This window comes from Chiloscyllium punctatum, chromosome 36 (assembly GCF_047496795.1).
Source record: "Chiloscyllium punctatum isolate Juve2018m chromosome 36, sChiPun1.3, whole genome shotgun sequence".
NCBI lineage: Eukaryota > Metazoa > Chordata > Chondrichthyes > Orectolobiformes > Hemiscylliidae > Chiloscyllium > Chiloscyllium punctatum.
Genome location: NC_092774.1, coordinates 62,176,658 through 62,197,088, shown reverse-complemented (window position 1 = coordinate 62,197,088; position 20,431 = coordinate 62,176,658). Strand labels below are relative to the sequence as shown.

Here is a 20,431-nt window from a genome sequence, read left to right as displayed (position 1 = left end):
AATGAAGAGACAGGCATAGCTGGTGCCTACGCCTGTGCCCATGGCTACCCCTTTGGTCTGGCAGAAGTGGGAGGATTCAAAGGAGAAATTATTGAGGGTGAGAACCAGTTCAGCCAAATGAATCAGTGCATCATTGGAGGGGTACCATTGGGGACCCCAGGAGAGGAAGAAATTTGAAGGCCTTGGAGCCGCAGTGCCAGCCAGTGATGTCCATGTGTTTTAAACTGCCTGTCTCGCATTGGTCAACTGCCCTCGCATGTGCCTGGAGATTGACCAATTGGAATTTCTGGAGGACCGGAAGGCTGTTAGGTCATCCTGTCAATCAGAACCCCCTATGTCTGATTGCAGAAGTTGGACCATGAGTTCCTGAAGCTGTTGCGCCTCTCTCTCTGAACGAAGATTGAGCTTCACCCCAGACTGCAACTTCCTTCCTCTATATGATATCTGTGAGTACCACACACTCTTTTCTCACCCTCTCCTTTTCCATTTATTTTCTCATTCTGAGGTTAACTTGTTGACTTTGCAGGAGATGAAAGTGGGGTAGAGTTTATAGGATGAGAGGGCTTGTTCCAGCTGCTCATGGTATTGGTGAGACCACAGCTCAAATATATTCTGTGAATTTCTGGGTCATTTCCTTAAGGAGGGATGTACTTGTCTTGGAAGCAGTTCAGAGAAGGTTCACTCGACTGATTCCTGGCATGAACAGGATTGTCTTATGAGGAGAGGTTGAGCAGATTGGGTAAGCAGTCACTGGCTTTGAGAAAAATGAGGGGTGACGTCATTTTAAACCAATAAAACTCTGAGGGTTCTCATCAACACAGGTTCTGATAAAATGCTTCCCAGTCAGAAAGTCTAGAGCTCACTTACACAAATTACAAATCAGGGCTCTCCCAATATCAGGCAGAAATGATGAATTTGATTCTCTCGTTAATTTGTGTAATGCTTCCCCTCAGAGAATAATGGATTCTGGCCCATGGAATGTCTTCAAGGCTGAATTGAACATAATTTTGAGTGACAGGTATTTGAAAGGTTATAGACAGCAGGCAGGAAATGGAGTTAAGGCCACAGCAGCACAGACATGATCTTGTGGAATGGCAGAACAAGCCCCATGAGCTGAATGGCCCACTCCTGGCCCAGTCTCTTACAGCCTGTGTCCAGGACGGGAGAAGGCGAGCATAGATCTGTCAGTCAACATTTGTCACCATTTTAAGGAGAGCGGGAATGAGGGTGATAATAGCTACAGCAGAGTAAGAATGGAGGGAGACTGTAGCATTAAGATTCACATTTTTGAGGGAGGGAAGGAGAAAAGAAAGAATATTCCACAGAAACCAGAATTGTCTGTTTTGAATTTCTATACTGTCTAGACAGCAATGTCTTCTGTAATCTCCTTTTACAGGATACGAGAAAGGGAGGATTTACAGCCAGAAATCTCAAAACAAGATCTGATAGAGACAATCAATTCATTGACACGGGAATATCATCGGCCTTTGAATCTCGTAGATTTTTTAAATTTCTCTCCTGTCCTGTCTGCTTCACAAGGTTTCAAACATCAGTGAGACTGAGGTATGCATACCTGAGTGAGAGTGTTCCAATGGACTGACTGTGGGATGAGCTTTAAGCGGGTACACAGCCTGAAATAGCAACACCCCATTCGCAGCAGCAATAGATGGAACACGCTCCGTACATGAGTAGTCTTTCAACTGATTGTCAAAGCTGGAGAGAGACAAGGATTCCCACATCATGGTGAAATCGTGGGAACAAAGCAATATCTTCGCCCTTTCCATTCCTCATCCTGGGACGGAGAGAGAGAGGGAGGAAACACTATTCACTTGGAGCAACTGAAGTGAATCGAGGGAGGGAGCAGACTCTGCAAAGGTGTCAGACGCTCTCTGTTCTTCTTAACGGTATATTAATTTTTTTTAACCTCAGTTTGACACGTTTATTTAAATACAATTTGCATTGTGGAAAAAGATCGCTTCTTTCCTCGTGTTCAGATTTAAAAGGGTAGTTAATCGTGGGATGGAGCAGAATCTAAGAGATTGGCACGTTGATATAAAATGTGGACGTATGTTGCTTCATGTGGTGTATAACTGATATTATTCGCTGTTATAAAAGCTTTGTGGCTATTATTTTTCACATTCTAATCTAGCACTGAAGTTATATTCTGTATTTCTTGTCATCTTTTTTATTGAATAGGACAGCAGAAAGTCATTCAGCAACTTTACTGGTCTGTTTTTCTCAAGTAGCCTTAACATTTCATTTTCATTGTCCTTGATTCAGCTCCATTTCCAGCGCCTTTGTCAGCAGCTTGTTCCAGGTTATTGTCACCGACATGAAGATCTCCTCCATACACACTTAAGGCTATCTGGCTGCATGAGGGTTTTCGGGTTTCTGTGTCCTGGATAATATGTGATCAGGCATCTGGCAAACTACAGGAATTGTCACCGATGTTATGTTCATTTAACAGTACAGTCTGGGATCACGTATTTTGTGAATTTATTTTTGCAGGAAGACATATAGAAAGAAATCTGAAAGTAAATGATACATCAACTTCTGACAGAGCCACTTGATTCATTGGGACTTGAATATCAGCAACAATTCCAATTGAGAAGAAATGTTCGCTTTTGTCTGCTTGAGAGATTTTGGACACTTTTGCAGGAAGAATACGGAGACACCCGAGTGAGGGAGATTCAGTGCACTGACTGTGAAAAGTGCTTGAATCAGTTACTCAGTTTGGGGAATCAAAGTCTCACCCCTCACGGTGGAGAGAGACTGTGTACCCATTCTGTTGGTAATTTCAAACCCAGAGCGACACAAGGAAAGCTCTCCCCATGGGGAAACTGTGGAAATGTGGGGACTGTGGGAAAGGGTTCCCTTCCCCATCAGTGCTGGAGACTCATTGAAGCATTCACACAGGGGCGAGGCCATTCTCCTGCTCTGTGTGTGGGAAGGGATTCAGTTGGCTGTGCAACCAGCTGATGTACTGGCATGTTCACACCGGGGAGAAGCCATTCACTTGCTCCAAGTACAGGAATACATTCGTCAATTCTCCTGGCCTGCTGAAACATTCTTGGGTCCGCACTGGGGAGAGGACGTTCACCTACTGTCACTGCAGGAAGGGGTTCATGAGTTCATCCACCCTGCAGACATACCAGTGGGTCAACACTGGGAGAGGCTGTTCTCCTGCCCTGACTGCAGGAAGGGATTTGGTTGGGTGGACAACTTCCGAAGGCAGTAGTGAGTTCATGTGTCATCACTGGTATTGAAAGAGCAATGACCAAGGGGTATTGTCAAGTGAATTACCCACTCAATTCTGGGAGCTCCCAGGTTTGATTCCCACCACGGCAGGTTGGAATTTAGTCAGAAATCTGGAGTTCAGAATCTAATGATGAAACCATTTTCAGGGGGAACGCATCCTCATCTGATTCACTCATGGTTTATTTAGGGAAGGAAATTGCTGTTGTGGGAAAGGATTCACTCAGTCGTCCCAGATGCATCCTTTACCCGGTCAGGCCTACACATGACTCCAGACTCTCTGCAATATGGTCGACTTTAAACCCCTGTCCCCACCCCTGCCCCTGGAAAATGAGTGGGGAGAAATTTACTTGAAGAAAGTGTATGGGTTGAAATCGCTGAGTGAGGCATTACTTCCTTTGGGTTAAGACTGTACCAAGGATTCAGTTACAAACGGACACCTCAGTGCTTACCAATAGTAAAGCAACTGGGGTGGCAGGGGAGGTCAGGGATGTGTGTGTGTGTGTGCTTTGAGCTTCAGCTGTTGAAGAAAAGGAAAGGTGCTTTTTGTAATTTTTTTGCTGGGGAGATCATGAAGCTGTAACAAAGTTGGGTCGCAATAAAGGTTGCCTAAATTCGGACTCAGACACTGAAAGATTTAAAATCCAACATGCTTCTGTTTCAAAGCTGCTCACTCAGCTCCCAGCACTATGTTGCCAAAGTCTTGAATCAGAAGAAGTAGTGAATCAGTCGCAAGTATCGTTAGAAACTGTTAAGATCTCTTCAGGTACTGCATCGTTTCATCAACATCGCAATGTTTACTGGCACCAGCAGGAAGTGTTGTGGCTGTGTTCATGAGAAACAACGTTACAAATCACATAACACCAGGATATAGTCCAACAGGTTCATTTGGAAGCACTAGCTTTCGAACCGCTGCTAAAAGACACAGAATTTATCGCAAAAGGTCAGTGTCATGCAACTGAAATGATATATTGAACAAACCAAGATTGTTGTTAAGTCTTTCATCTTTTAGAATGGATTGCAGGTTTCAGTTCATTAATATGCAAATCCTAGAACTTCTTTTAAGTCATATCCTCGAGATAACCTAAGGTAATTAGGATAGTGAAGAAGGCGTTCGGTATGCTTTCCTTTATTGGTCAGAGTATTAAGTACCGGAGTTGGGAGGTCATGTTGCAGCTGTTCAGGACATTGGTTTGGCCACTGTTGGTATATTGCGTGCAATTCTGGTCTCCTTCCTATCGGAAAGATGTTGTGAAACTTGGAAGAGTTCAGAAAAGATTTACAAGGATGTTGCCAGGGTTGGAGGAGTTGAGCTATAGGGAGAGGCTGAACAGGCTGGGGCTGTTTTGCCTGGAGCGTTGGAGGCTGAGGGGTGACCTTATAGACGTTTACAAAATTATGAGGGGCATGGATAGAATAAATAGACAAAGTATTTTCCCTGGGATCGGGGAGTCCAGAACTAGAGGGCATTCCATTTGGGTGAGAGGGAAAGATATAAAGGAGACCTAAGGGGCAACTTTTTCATGCAGAGCGTGATACGTGGATGGAATGAGCTGCCAGAGGAAGTGGTGGAGGCTGGTACAATTGTAACATTTAAAAGGCATTTGGATGGGTATATGAATAGGAAGGGTTTGGAGGGATATGGGCTGGGTGCTGGCAGGCGGGATTAGATTGGGTTGTGATGTCTGGTCAGCGTAGACAGATTGGACCGTAGGGTCTGTTTCCATGCTTTACGTCTCTCAGACTCTATGACTCCATTTTATAAAAAGAAGTGACAGCTCAGACAATGCATGGAAGGTGTGAGGTTCAAGTCTGTCAGTATCCCAGTCGTGAGTCAGACTGGTTCTATTTCCAAAGTAGGAATTTATAAAATATTACATGCATTGACTGCCTGGAGATTGTGCACTTTTTGAGCAAAATATAGTGTGTTTGCAAATAAAATTCCGCAAATTCACACTATTGACTTACGTGCAAGCGTGTGTGTATGAGAGTATGTGTGAGTGTGTGTGTGTGTCTGTGTGTCTGTGTGTGTGAGAGAGAGAGAGACTGTATAGTGTAGTGGAGTCACCTGCTGTGTGACATGAACCAAATGTCCATTTGAAGCCATCCTCATGGCTATTGATACCCAAGTTTGGAATCCAAGTTGAACTTAGCCTCTGCTCGGCCACCAGAAATGATTAAGCAGTTACACAACACACGTTGGAGAGGGTAAGGTGGGACTTGTCTGTTGATTTGCAGAAGGTGGGAGGCTCTGGATGCTGTGATCCAGGGCAAACACATGCTGGTGGACATTCGGCTCAGAGAGATGGAGCTGGAAGCCAGGCTGCAGACCTTTGGGGATAAAGATAACCAGACATTTTATTCCAGGAGTTGGTCATTCCTCTCCGGACAGACCGTTCTGATTGAGTCAGTGGACAGGGTCAGGAGGTGTGAGCGTGGATCAGGCAGGTAAAGGGGATCTGAGAGAGGGCTGCAAGGGAGTGGGGGAACGAACTGGCAGGGTGCTGGGAGTACGAACAACATTGGGGAGGTGGTGGTAAGGGACAGAATAGTGACAGGGATTGTCTCCAGTCTCTGCAGTTGGTAGCAGGAGGCCAGATGACATCGGTGTCTATCTGGTGCCAGGATTCGGGAAACAATGTGCTCAGGGCTGAAGATGTGGGAAAGGGAGGTTACAGCAGATGTGGTCCACAAGTGTCAGGAGAGAGCCTCTGCTGCGGGTGTGTGAAAAGTTAGAAGCTAACTCTGGATGGCACAGTGGCTCAGTGGTTAGTACCACTGCCTCACAGTGCCAGGGGGTCCATGTTTGATTCCATCCTTGGGCAACTGTCTGTGTGGACTTTGGCACGTCCTCCTCCTTGTGTCTGTGGGGGTTACCTGCGAGTGCTCTAGTTTCCTCCTACAGTCCAAAGATCTGCAGTTTAGGGTGGATCGGCCATGCTGAAGTGTACAGATTAGAGTGGGTTAGCCATGAGGAACTGCAGGGCTGTAGGGTCAGCAGGTGGATCTGGATGGGGTACTGTCTGGAAGGTCGGTATGAATTCAATGGGCCGAATGGCATGTCAGAATTATATGATTCTACTGCCTTCACCACGAAAATATTGAGAAAGTCTGCTGTGGGAGGAGTGGGTTCCAGTTCGCTGGAAAAGCACAGCAGGTTCAGGCAGCATCTGAGGAGCAGGAGATTCAACAGTTCAGGCACGAGCCCTTGACCAGAGGATCTTGTAAATGGCATTAGTCTGGTTTTTCACGATGCAGCCATGGGTATACAGTGAGTACAGTAGGGGGCTGAGTACGCACCCCTGGAGGGCTCCCGTGTTAAGTGTTAGTGAGGATCAAATATTGTCCCCAGTCTTCACTGATTGTGGCCTGTGGGTCAGGAAACTGAGGATTCAGTTGCAGAGAGTGGGGCTTAGTCCGAGATCACTAAGTTTAGTAATCAGTCTCGAGGGGACAACAGTGTTAAAGGCTGAACTGTAGTCAATCTTTTAGGATTCTTACGTGTCTGTTCTTGGTGTCAAGATGTTCTAGGGAGGAGGGAAGGGCAAATGATATGGCATCTGACGTGGATACCAATTTGCCAATAGGCAAAATTGGAGTGGGGCAAGAGTCGTGTGGAGGCTGGAGTTGATTAATGCCATGACCAGCTTTTCAAAGCAATTCATGACCACCAAAGTTCAAGCAACTGGGAGGTAGTCATTGAAATGTGATGCATGAGTCTTCTGAGGCACAGGGATGATGTTGGCCCTCTTGAAACAGGCAGGGACAGTGGCCTGCTGCAGGGAGAGGTTGAAGATGTCCGAGAAGACCTCTGCCAGTTGATCTGCACATGCTCTGAGTGCACGGCCTGGTCCTACATCTGACCCATCGCTTTCCTTGGATTCACACGAAGGAAAACTTATCTGACCTCTGGGCTTTCTCTGGACATTCATTCCACACACAAACTACTCTCTTAAAAAAGGGTGCTTCTGATGTCTTTTTAAAACTCTTTCTCCTCTCTCCTTAAAAATATGCTCCCTAATCTTGAAACTCACATCTGAGCGAAAGGACATCGCTATCCTTTGTGATTTTATAATCCTCTGTAAGGTCACCTCTCAATATCCTATGCTCCAGTGAAAAAAAATCTCAGTTTCTCAACCTAAATGTAGGTAGCTTCATATCCAGTCATGATCTGTTGAATGCTGGTGCAGGCTTGAAAGACCAAATGGCCTACTCCTGCTCTCAATTTTCTCTCTGTGTCTCGGACAGCAAGAGACCATAAGGGATAGGAAAAGAAATTAGGCCAATCAGTCCACTGGGTCTGCTCCACCATTCAATCATGGCTGATAAGTTTCTCAACCCCATTCTCCAGCTTTCTCCCCTTGATACTCAAGAACCTATCCGTTTCAGTCTTAAATATACTCAGTGACTTGGCTAGCGCGGCTTTCTGTAGCAGTGAATTTCATAGATTCGCCACTGTCTGGCTGAAGAAGTTTCTCCTTATCTCCGTTCGAAAAGAACTTCCGTTTACTCGAAGGCTGTGCCCTCGAGTCCCCATCTTTCCTACCAATGGAAACACTTCCCCCAACATGCACTCTGTCCAAGTCATTCGGCATTCTTATGTTTCAATTAAATCCCCACCCCGCCCCCCCCCTCCCCATCCGAGTGTAGGCCTGTTAATCTGCATGAACCAGACTCTTCAGGATGAGACAGAGCAGGGATTAGGTTCAGTGAAATGAGAATGAAAGGAGAGTGTGTGGGATGGAGATTTTCAGCTTTTAGGGAATAAGGGAGGAAAGAGAGTTTGCTATAAATTATAATCGATCGAATGGGCTGATGGAGTGAGAATTGGCAGATGGAGTTTAATTTTGACGGACGTGAGGTGTTGCATTTTAGAAAAGCAATCCAGGAATTAACCAGTTAATGGGGAATGTTGCTCGTGAGGGTGGGAATAGGAGGACAGAGCAGATGAATGCATGGCTGAGGAACTGGTGCATGGGAGAAAGGATTCAAAATGTGAATATAGGAATCTCTTCTGGGGTGGAAAAGATCTGTACAAGAAGGATGGATCGCACCCGAATTGGAAGGGGACTAATATATTGCTGGGAGATTTGCGAGACCTGCTCCGGATGAATTAAAATAGTAAGGTGGGGGTGGGTGGGGGGGATGGTGGCGGGGAGCTGGGGTTGCTGGGACCCAGAGAAACAGCGAAGAAAGGGATCAATCTGTGACTGGTCCAGTTGGGAAACGGACTGAGTCAAACAATCCGAGCAGGAAGGAACAAAGCAGAGAACAAGGTAGGACTGGTAAATTAAACTGCATTTATTTCAATTGCAAGAGGCCAAACAGGGAAGGCAGATGATGGTTAGGAACCTGGCACTGAGATATTATGGCAGTAACAGAAACATAGTTCAAGGATGGACAGGACTGGCAGCTTCATGTTCCAGAACACACATTGTATTGGAAGGATAGAAAGGGGGGCAGGAGAGGAGGGAGAGTGGCTTTTTTGAGAAGGGATATATTACTGTGCTTAGGGAGGATATTCCTGGGAATACATGCAGGAAGCTTATTTGGGTGAAACTGAGAAATAAGAAAGGGATGATCCCCAGATTGGGATTTTATTATAGACCCCCTAATAGTCAGAGGGAAATTGAGAAAAACATTTGTAAGGAGATTTCAGTTATCTGTAATAATAATAGGGTGGTTATGATCAGGGATTTTAACTTTCTAAACATAGACTGGGACTGCCATAGTGTTAAGGGTTTAGATGGAGAGGAATTCAAATGTGTACAAGAAAATTTTCGGATTCATGAAGTGGATGTTCTGACTCGTGAAAGTGCAAAACGTGACCTACTTTTGGGAAATAAGGCAGGGCAGGTGACTGAGCTGTCAGTGGAGGAGCACTTTGGGGCCAGTGACCATAATTCTATGAACTATAAAAGAGTGATAAAGTATAGATCAGCTCTAAATTGGAGGATGGCTAACTTTGATGGTATTAGGCAAGATCTTTCAGAAGTTAACTGGGGGCAGATGTTCGCAGGTAAAGAGATGGCTAGAAAATGGGAAGCTTTCAAAAATAAGAAACAGAGAGTTCAGAGACAGTATATTCTTGTTAGGGTGAAAGGGAGGCTGGTAGGTGTAGTGAATGCTGAATGACTAGAGGAATTGAGCTTTTGGTTCAGAAAAAGAAGGAAGCATATGACAAGTATAGACAGGAGAGATCAAGCGAATCCTGACAGTATAAAGGCAGTTGGAGTATACTTAAGAGTAAACTCAGGAGGGCAAAAAGGGAACATGAGATAGCTTCGACAAGTAGAGTTAAGGAGAATCCAAAGGGTTTTTATAAATAGGAGCAAAGGGTAACTAGGGAGAGAAGGGGGCCCCTCAAAGATCAGCAAGACAGCCTATGTGTGGAGCTGCAGGAGATCGGGGAGATAATAAACAAGTATTTTGCATCAGTGTTTACTGTCGAGAGGGGCATGGAAGAAATAGAATTTGGGGCAAAAGATGATGATATCTTGAAAAATGTAGAAGTGTCCATATTACAAAGGAGGTGATGCTGGATGTTTTGAAATGCATGTAAGTGGATAAATCCCCAGGATCTGATCAGGTGTACCCTAGAACTCTGTGGGAAGCTCGGGAAGTGATTGCTGGGTCCCTTGCTGAGGTATTTGTATCATCGATAGTCACACATGAGGTGATGAAAGACTAGAGGTTGTCTGACGTCGTACCAATATTTAAGAAAGTTGGTAAGGAAAAGCCAGGGAACTATCAACCAGTGAGCCTGACATTGCCCGTGGGCAAGTTGTTGGAGGTAATCCTGAGGGACGGGATTTACATGTATTTGGAAAGGCAAGGACTGATTAGGAATAGTCACCATGGCTTTGTTCATGACAAATCATGTCTCACAAACTTTATTGAGGTTTTTGAAGAAGTAACAAGGGATTGACGAGGGCAGAGCAGTAGACGTGATCTCCATGGACTTCAGAAAGGCGTTCGACAAGGTCCCTCATGAGAGACTGGATAGCAAGGTTAGATCTCGAGAAATACAGAGAGAACTAGCCATTTGGATAGAATCTGGCTTGAAGGTAGAAGACAGAGGGTGGTGGTGGAGGGTTGATTTTCAGCCTGGAGGCCTGTGACCAGTGTTGTGCCACAAGATTGGTGCTGATTGCACTGCTTTTCATCATTTATATGAATGATTTGGATATGAGCAGAAGAGGTAGAGTTAGTAAGTTTGCAGATGATACTAAAATTGGAGGTGTAGTGGTCAGCAAATAAGGTTACCTCAGATCACAATGGTAAATTGATTCGATGGGCTAATGGGCTAAGGAGTGGAAGATGGAGTTTAATTTAGATAAATGTGAGGTGCTGCATTTTTGGAAAAGCAAATCAGGTAAGATTCGAGGGAGTGTTGCTGAACAAAGAGACCTTGGTGTGCATGTTTGTAGCTCCTTAACAGTAGAGTTGCAGGTAGATAGAACAGTGTGGAAGGCATTTGGTATGCCTTCCTTTGTTGGTCAGAGCATAGAGTACAGAAATTGTGAGGTAATGTTGCAGCTGTACAGAACACTGGTTAAGCCACTGTTGGAATATTGTGTGCAATTCTGGTCTACATCCTAACAGGAGGATGCTGTGAAATTTGAAAGGGTTAAGAAAAGATTTACAAGGATGTTGCCGGGTTTGAAGGATTTTAGCTATCTGGAGAGGCAGAATAGACTGGGGCTGTTTTCCTGAAGCGTTAGAGGCTTGTGGGGGTGGGGGGGGGGGGGGAGGTGTGTCCTTCCAGATGTTTAATCTATCCATAATCCTCATGATTTTAGAAACAGGCAAGGTCTTTTTCCTGTTTGTAGTGTCCAGAACTAGGGGGCATCGGTTTAGAGTGAGAGGGGAAAGACTTTAAAAGGGACTTCAGGGGCAAATGTTTCATGCAGAGGGTGGTGCATATATGGAATGAGTGTCAGAGGAAGTGATGAAAGATGGTACAATTACAGCATTTAAAAGGCATCTGGATGGGTATATAAATAGGAAGGGTTTAGAGGGATATTGGCCATGTCCTGGCAAATGGGACGAGATTAGGTTAGGATAACTGGTCGGCATGGATGGGTTGGACTAATGGGTCTGCTTCTGTGCTGCACGTCTTTACAATTTTTCTTCAGGACTCTGAAATTGTTCATGAAAACCACCTCCACGATTTGCCCAGTTTTAACACTACAATACACAGGAGCAAAATGAGGCCATTTGGCCCATTGAGCCTGCTCCACTAGTCGATCATGACCGATATGTTTCTCAACCCCATTCTGTTGCCTTCTCCTCATAATCCTTGATCCCCTTTCTAATCAAGGACCTATCTATCCCTGTCTTAAATGCCTTCAATGACTTGGTCTCCACAGCCCTCTGCAGCGATGAGATCCACAGATTCACCATCCTCTGGCTGCAGAAATTCCTCCTCATCTCAGTTCTGAAGACCATTCCTTCACCCTGAGCCTATGTCCTCTGGTCCTTGTCTCTCCTACTGGTGGAAACATCTTCCCCACATCCACTGTATCCAGTCAGAGTCACACAGTCAGGAAACAGATCCTTCGGTCCAACCAGTCCATGTCGACTATAATCCCAAACTAAACTAGTCCCACCTACATGTGCTTGGCCCAATATCCTGTGAAACATTTCTTATTCGTGTACTTATCCAAATGTTTAAATGCTGTGACTAAGCACATCTACCACTTCCTCTGAAAATTCATTCCACACATGAAGCACTCTGTGTAAAAATGTTGCCCCTTATTTTGTTTTTAAATCTTTCTGTTCTCACCTTAAAAATATGTCTGCTGGTCTTGAAATCCCTCATTCCAGGGAAACGATTCCTGACATTCATCTTCTCTGTATCCATCAGGATTTTATAAATCTCTATGAAGAGTCATCTGAACCTGTAATGTCAGCTTGCTCTCTCTATGTGGACGCTGCCTGACCAGCTGTGATCTCCAGTATTTGTTGTTTTCAGGACGGATTCCAGCATCTGTCGCAATGCGCTCCTGAATGTTGGCTACCTCTTTCTCGATCCTTCGAGACTCGACCTTACTCAACAATCCACTGTGCAGTACAGTCAATAAAGTTCCACATTGCATCTCTTTCAGCACACATGGGCGGCACGCTGGCTCAGTGGTTATCACTGCTGTCTCACCGCACCAGGGAGAAGGATTTGATTCCAGCTTCAGGTGACTGTCTGTGTGGAGTTTGCACATTGCTCCCCCCCCCCCGTAGCTGTGTGGGTTTCATCCAGGTGCGCCGGTTTCTTCCCACAGTCCAAAGATGTGCAGGTTAGGGTGAAAATGGCCATGTTAAATTGTCCCATTGTGTTCAGGAATGTGTGGGTTACGTATATTAGTCGGAGGTAAATGGAGAATGATGAGAATAGGGAAATGGGTGTGGGTGGGTTACTCTTTAGAGTGTTGGTATGTACTGGTTGGGCCAAATGGCCTCATTCCGCACTGTAGGGATTCTATGTGGCATCCCCCAGCTCTTTGCATTTCCCGTAGAGGAAGTGGGGACCGGCTGAAAGCTCAGTGAGCGTGAAGCGAAAATCAAACGTAGTGCTTTGCTTGAACTTAAGCTGAATGACTTGGTGGCGGGGCTGGAAAGGGAAGGTACAGTGTCTCAGTGGTTAGTGCTGCTGCGTCATGGCACCATGGCCTCAGGTATGATTCCAGCCTCGGGGCCGTTGTCTGTGTGGATATTGCACATTCTCCAACTGGTGTTTGCGGCGGATTTCTTCCAGTGCACCTGTTTCTTCTCACTATCCAAAGATGTGCAGGTTTGGGTGAATTAGCCATGTTAAATTGTCCATAGTGTCCAGGATGTGGAGGTTAGATGCATTAATCAGGTGTAAATGTAGAGCAATCGGAGTAGGGTAAATGGTGCTTTCAATTTCATGGAATTACAAAAGAAAAGCATGTTCCACATAAAGTAGAATTGCTTGTTTTGAATTTCTACCCTAACTGACAGTGATGACTTTCATAATCTTTTTTTAACCAGTGCATTTGAAGATCTGAAGACTGAAGTTTCAAATTCAGTAGTTGAAGGGCTTATGCCCGAAACAGCAACTCTCCTGCTCCTTAGATGCTGCCTGACCTGCTGTGTATTTCCAGCACGACACATTTTGACTGACTCTCCAGAGTCTGTAGTCCTCATTTTCACGTCAATGACAGACAATCAAACAATCCATTGGGACTGTAACGATCTTCGACTATGATTCTATGAGAAGGAGCGAAACGCTTTGGTTTCTGTTTCAGTACGTTTTCAGCATCAGTGGAGCTGGATGAGAGACGCTAATGTGGCAGCGTATTGAGTGTGCAGCCTGTAACAATTATACAGCCTGGAAAGAGGAATTCACGGCAGGGAGGGGTTGTGCATGCGTTTGTGTGCAGCTGAAGCTTTGTCCATGGAGAAACCAGAGGAATCTCGCCCCATGGAGAAACCGTGGAAGTGTGGTGACTGCGGGAAAGGCTTCAGTGTCCCATCTGCCCTGAAAATTCATCAGCGCAGTCACACCAGGGAGAGGCCGTTTTCCTGCCCAGAGTGTGGGAAGGGATTTATCCGCTCTTCCCACCTGCTGGTCCACCGCTGGGTCCACACTGGGGAGAGACCATTCACCTGCCCCGAGTGCGGAAACAGCTTCACCCACTCCTCCCACTTGCTGGCGCACCAGCGTGTCCACACCGGGGAGAGGCCCTTCCCCTGTTCTGATTGTGGGAAGGCCTTCAGCTAATCCTCTGACTTACTGAAGCACCAGCGGGTCCACACGGGGGAGAGGCCATTCAGTTGCCCCGAGTGCGGGAAGGCCTTTAGCGATTCCTCTGCCCTGCTGAGGCACCAGTGGGTCCACACAGGCAAGAAGCCGTTCCCCTACCCTGAATGTGGGAAGGGCTTCAGCAGTTCCTCCTCCCTGCTGACACACCAGCGGGTCCACACTGGGGAGAGACCATTCACCTGCCCTGCGTCCGGGAACAGCTTCACCCACTCCTCCCACTTGCTGGCGCACCAGCGTGTCCACACCGGGGAGAGGCCCTTCCCCTGCCATGTGTGTGGGAAGGGCTTCAGCAGTTCCTCCTCCCTGCTGACACACCAGCGGGTCCACACTGGGGAGAGGCCATTTGCCTGCCCTGAGTGTGGGAAGGACTTTACCCAGCCCTCCCAACTGCTAACCCACCAGCGAGTCCACACCGGGGAGAAGCCATTCTCCTGCTCAGTGTGCGGGAAGGGCTTTGCGGTCTCCTCCAACCTCATGGCCCACCAGCGGGTCCACACGGGGGAGAGGCCCTTCAGCTGTCCCGAGTGCGGGAAGGCTTTCAGCAATTCCTCCAACCTGCTGAGGCACCAGCGGGTCCACACCGGGGAGAAGCCGTTCTCCTTCCCAGAGAGCGAGAAACGCTTTAACCGCTCCTCCCACCTACTGACCCACCAGCGGGTCCACACGGGAGTGTAGCCGTTCTATTGCCGAGTGCAGGAAGGGCTTCAGCAATTCTTCTGCTCTGCTGACCCACCGGTGGGTCCACACAGGGGAGAGGCCATTCAGCTGTCTTGAGTGTGGCAAGAGGTTCACATTTTCCAGCAACTTGCGAAGACACCAGCGGGTGCACCAGTGCTCCCAACAATCGGATACCGCCAGTGACGCTACTGTGGACTAAACCTTGTGCCCCCCTCTGGCAATGGGTGCAGTGGGAAAGTTGGTGGGCTTTTTAAAAAAAAAATTATGGACTGCACACCGCCTCGCACCCCCAACTGCAAACCCACAGTGGCTCAGGGCGGCATGGTGGCTCAGTGGTTAGCACAGCTGCCTCATAGAGCCATGGACCGAGTTTGATTCTACTCTTGGGGTGACTGCCTGTGGTGAGTTTGTACGTTCTCCTGCCGTGTCTGCGTGGATTTCCTCAGGGTGTTCCGGTTTGCTCCCACAATACAAAGATATACAAGTTAGGGTGAGTTAGCCTAGCTCAATTGTCCATACTGTTCAGGGATGTGTAAGTGTAGTGCATTAGTCAGGGGTAAATGTAGACTGGTCAAAGGTAAGGTGCTGGAAAAGCACAGCAGGTCAGGCAGCATCAGAAGCGCAGGAGCATCGACGTTTTGGGCATAAGTCCTTCCTCAGCAATGATGCCTGAAACATTGATTCCCCTGATCTTCGGATGCTGCCTGATCTGCTGGGCTTTTCCAGCACCACACACTCGACTGTGATCTCCAGCATCTGCAGTCCTCACTTTCTCCAAGTAAATGTAAAGTAATAGTGTAAGAGAATGGGTCTGGGTGGGTAACTCTCCGGAGGGTTGGTGTTGCCTTGTTGGGCCAAAGGGCCTGTTTACATTGTGTAGGGATTCTGTGATTCCATAAACTTTGCTTCCAGTGGGCAACGCTACTCGGGGTCCGGGACTACACGTTCCCACTGAAACGATCCGCAGAAAGCAAAGATCACAAGAGCAGACATTAGGCCATTCAGCCCATTGAGTCTGCTCTGCCATTTGTTAGAAACAAAAAAAATTGAGGTTTTTGGAATCCAAAGTAGGCAAGCAGGAGGCTGGGAGAACGCTGCAAGCCAGGTAGCATTAAGAGGTGAAGTTAGTGTTTCAGGTATTAACCCTCCTTCAGGACTGAAGAAGGGTTCTTCGCAAAACATTGACTTCTGTATCAGAAACAATTTACCAGGATGTTGCCGGGGGTTGGAGGGTTTGAGCTGCAGGGAGAGGCTATTTGGCTGGGTGAGAGATTTAAAAGGGACGTAAGGGGCAATGTTTTCACGCAGAGGATAGTGCGTGTATGGAATGAGTTTCCAGAGAAAGTGGAGGCTCGTACAATTATACCACTTAGAAGGCATCTGGTTTCGGACCTGAACAGGAAGGGTTTAGAAAGGTAATGGACCAAATACTGACAAATGGGACAAAGTTAATTTCGGGTGCCTTGTCAGCATCGATGACTTGGACCAAAGGGTCTGTTTCCATGCTGTATATCTCTATGTCGACTGGTCCTGATGTAAGTTTTAAAATGGGTCCAAGTAACTTTGAATAGTTCAGTCTTGTTGAACTCACCTCTTGAAAGGTTTCAAATGAATCCCTCCAAGTGATACTGTTTAAAAATGCCGAGTTGGACAAAATATCCCATTAAGTTCGACACAAACCCACAGCTGAAGACATCAGAAGTCACACAACACCAGCTTACAGACCAACAGGTTTATTTGAAATTACAAGCTTTAGGAGCATTGCTCCTTCTTCAATGCTGCTTCTTCATCACTTCACCGACAAAGGAGTAGTGCTCTGAAATCTCGTGAGTTCAAATAAACCTGTTGGACTCTAACCTGGTGCCGTGTGACTTCTGCCCTTGTCCAGCCCAATCCAACACCAGCACTTCCAAATCAGAGTTGACTAATGAGATCAGATTTTATTCAGGGTGAATAAGTGAGATGCTGATCTGAAAACTCAAAACTGTTGGAGCGACAAAGAGACACGAATCAGTGAGACAGCATGGAAACAGGCCCATCGGCCCAAACTGGTCCACACCGACCAAAATGTCCATAAACTGTCGCCCCATTTCCTTGCACTTGGCAATTATCCTTCTAAGCCTTACCTCTCCATGTATTTGACCAAATGTATTTTAACTGTTGTTAATGTACCTACCTCAACCACTTCCACTGGCAGCTCAGTCCATACGCAAACCACACTCTGAAAAATTATGTGGGACAAACATTTTACAATCTCTCCCCTCTCCCCATACGAATGTGTCCCCACTCACCATACAAATGTGTATTCAGTCTTGAAATTCCCCCATACTTGGGAAGAGACAACAATCCTTAACCCGGTCTATAACTCTCTGGGTTTTATAAACATCGCCTCTCATCCTCCTCTGCTCCAGGGGGAAAACATCCCAGCCTTAATTCCAATTTGTTAATAATGGCGCAGTGATGATTTCAGCTGTGTGTGTGTCAAAGATCTCTCATTTCTAAGCCAATGCAGTGCCACTTAAATGTACCTGACCTTAAAACGAATGGTACCCCATTCATGTAAAATATCTATGGTTTCTGTGCAAAGTCAGTTCTCATTGGAAAACAGCCAATAGTGTCTTAAATCCCATAGGCTGCTTCTGACCAGGTTTGTATGCTCTGTTTTGAGATGTAGGAGTAAAACATCACAGTAAAAGATTAATGCAGCCTTTATTCATGACTTATTATTAAACACACTTTCTCCATTTACAGCTGTAATTGAGAGGCTTCTCTGAATTAGTCGACATGTTTGTTACAAGTTGTGAAACATGAAAGCGTTCTGAAAAGACTTACAAATATACTACCAGGGTTGGTGGGTTTGAGCTGCTGCAAGAGGCTGAAATAGACTGGGGCTATTTTCCCTGGAGGGTCAGAGGCTGAGGGGTGACGTTACAGACGGTTTTGCGGTCGAAGCGTTCTAGAAAAAAAAGATCTCAAACCTTTGTTGCCTTTGCCAATACCTGTTGGCCATTAGTGAAGTCCCTTAGCCCAAACGAATCAGACCCTCTGCCTTTTACAACCCCTGTTGGGAAAGAAAATCAAGAACGACATAATCTTCTTAAAGGAGTAACATCATCACAACAGAAAGCACACAAGCTGAAACATTTCTATCAAAAGTTCGTGCAGTTAGCGGGCCAAGATAATGACATTTCAATTAAGACAATTAATTTAAATCAGGTCCTTTGACTACCAGAACCTATTAAATCTAAACCTGACAACAGAGGACCAATCCTATTGTAAAAACTCAATATCGCATCAAGGACAGAGCCCCAGAGCTAACTCCCCATTGCTTGAGCTAAGAGTCCTCAGCACTAGACAGAGAAATCCGCCCTGACAGTCATCTGTGAATGAGACAGCATCATTTACAAAAAACCCAGAAGGGCAGGAATTGGAGGAGACATTCCTGACAAAAGATTCAATAGAAGGATGTATAGAATATCCTGGAAGACATGTAACCTGGCTGTAATCTGAGAGACTAAATTCTATTTCTTGTTATATTAGTGGGTCCTGTCTTTATTGGAACAGCAAGAATCCTGTTTTATGCCAGAATTGTCAGTAGTTCGAAGGGATTTATTTGGTTTGTTAATAGTTTAGTTCAGTTGTTCTCCATTCAAATTGGATACGTAAATTACTTTTCCTTGATTTTCAAGTGACAGGGATTTATTTTTGTTTTTAAGACTAGAGCAGATGACACCACTTTTCATACTAATTTTATAGATTATAGGGCAATGCACTCCTCTTTTGGTGTTTCGGTTTGAGATCTCAGAGAGGGGAAGGGATTCAGCATTCGCTTTATAACAGTATTGACGTGCCGTCCTGCTGAATGCAAAGGAGTCATTATTAATCCCAGCCTCTCACTCTGGTTGTGGGTGAATCGCTTTAATTTGAATACTGACTCAGAAACTACACAGACAACCAACTGTTGAAACAATGATTTACACTTTATTATAGGTAGCAACCAAAAAATAAAATCCCTCAAGTAAGCAATTTCAGCCTCTCTCTCCCCCCGAACCACACCCCCCTCCGCCCCCCCCCCCCAACCCCGCCACCTTGGCTATCACCCAAGTGATGGTGGAATTTAACATTGTTTCCACCAACAGTGCCCATCTCTGGAAGTTTACAGGGGTGTGATGCAGTGTTGTTCTTCCAAGTACTGCTGCTAAATCATTCTGGAGTTGATTTCTGGTGGAGTTCCCTCACTTTCAAATTTGTGGTGTCACGTTTCTTTAGATTCTGACACCACCTCCCCACACTTCTGGAGACCTCAGGTCTGTAGCTTACCTTCTTATCCTTGAGGGGTTTCCACCTGTTTGAAACAGCCTGTCCTGCGATTAACCCGTTTATGCCAAGGCCTTCCTTCTACAGGCAGAATTAATTGTCCTTTTGCCACACAGTTATTAAACACCGTTATCTCATCTGTCCAAAGAAACAGCTCATTTATTTTGCCTCCTCCTTCCCAGCGATAGTTAATGTATGTTATTTGTTAACTCCCTTGTAGCAGTTTCTCATTGGCCCTTTCGTTTCTTGGTTCAGAAAGATTTATTGCTGCCTCATGAAGTTATCAAAGTTCCGGAGTTTACATTCCTCTCTGCCTCCTCCAGGAATAATGATTGCTCCTGAGATACTCGCAATTCCTGACATTCCATGGTATCCCCAAATACAATCCATATGTCAGGAAATCACTGGTGCTGCCCTGACACTAGACAGTCACTGTTGGAACAGAAGGATTATGGGGAGAAAATGCAGAAATCCGAAATGCAAAGAGAATTGGGAGTTCAAGTCTAGGATTTTCTCAAAGTAAACTTGCAGGTTGAGTTGCACTTTCCCCTGCAACCGCTGAATGTGTGACACCAGCCCATTTACCTGCTCCCTCCTCGCTATCCAAGGGGCCAAACTTACCTTCCAGGTGAAGCGGCACTTTACCTGCACTACCCACAACCCAGTCTACTGCATTTGCTGCTCACAATGTGGCCTCATCTACATTGTGGAAAACGAAGCATAAATTGGGTGACTGCTGCACAGAACATCTACGTTCTGCCGGCAAAAAAGTCCCTGAGCTTCCAGTTGCCTGCCAATTCCACACCCCACCCTGTTCCCTGGCAAACATCTCTGTCTCAGGTTTGCTGTATTGTCCCAGCGAAGCTCAGCACCAGCAGAACGAAGAGCACCGAATATTACACTTGGGGACCATACATCCCTCCGTACCAAGACCGAACTCAGTAATTCTAGGGCCTGAACTCCATAGTATCCCCGTCCCTTCCACACACACCAAGCCTTGTTATCACATAGTCTGTCATTCCACACTACTTCGCCACGAACAGTCTCCATTATTCACCCTCACAGTTATTCACCCTCCCACACAGATCGTTATCAACACCTTTTTCTGTCCAACAGTTCTTCCTTCGCTTTGGGCTCTGTCCTGATCTCCGCCTTCCTCCCACAATATCTCCTGAATATAAACCGACAATTTCCCAATCACCATCTGTTCTGTGGAAGGGTCACCGGCAACTCCTGTTTTTTGTTTCTGATATACAGCATCCGCAGTTCTTTCAGATTTTTATTGAGAGAGAGTTGGAAATTGTTTCCAGAGACAGAAGGAGAAGGGGGAGAAACAGAACAGACATGAACGTAAAATCATTGTAGTGCGATCACTTCCCTTAAGCATGAATTGAGCGC

The 20,431-nt window shown here is 46.0% G+C and overlaps 1 pseudogene; it reads left to right on the top strand.

Annotated features, from left to right (window-relative positions):
- Positions 1-14,713, top strand: part of LOC140460110 (uncharacterized) — a 38,314-nt pseudogene extending 23,601 nt beyond the window's left edge.
- The last annotated feature ends 5,718 nt before the right edge of the window (positions 14,714-20,431 follow it).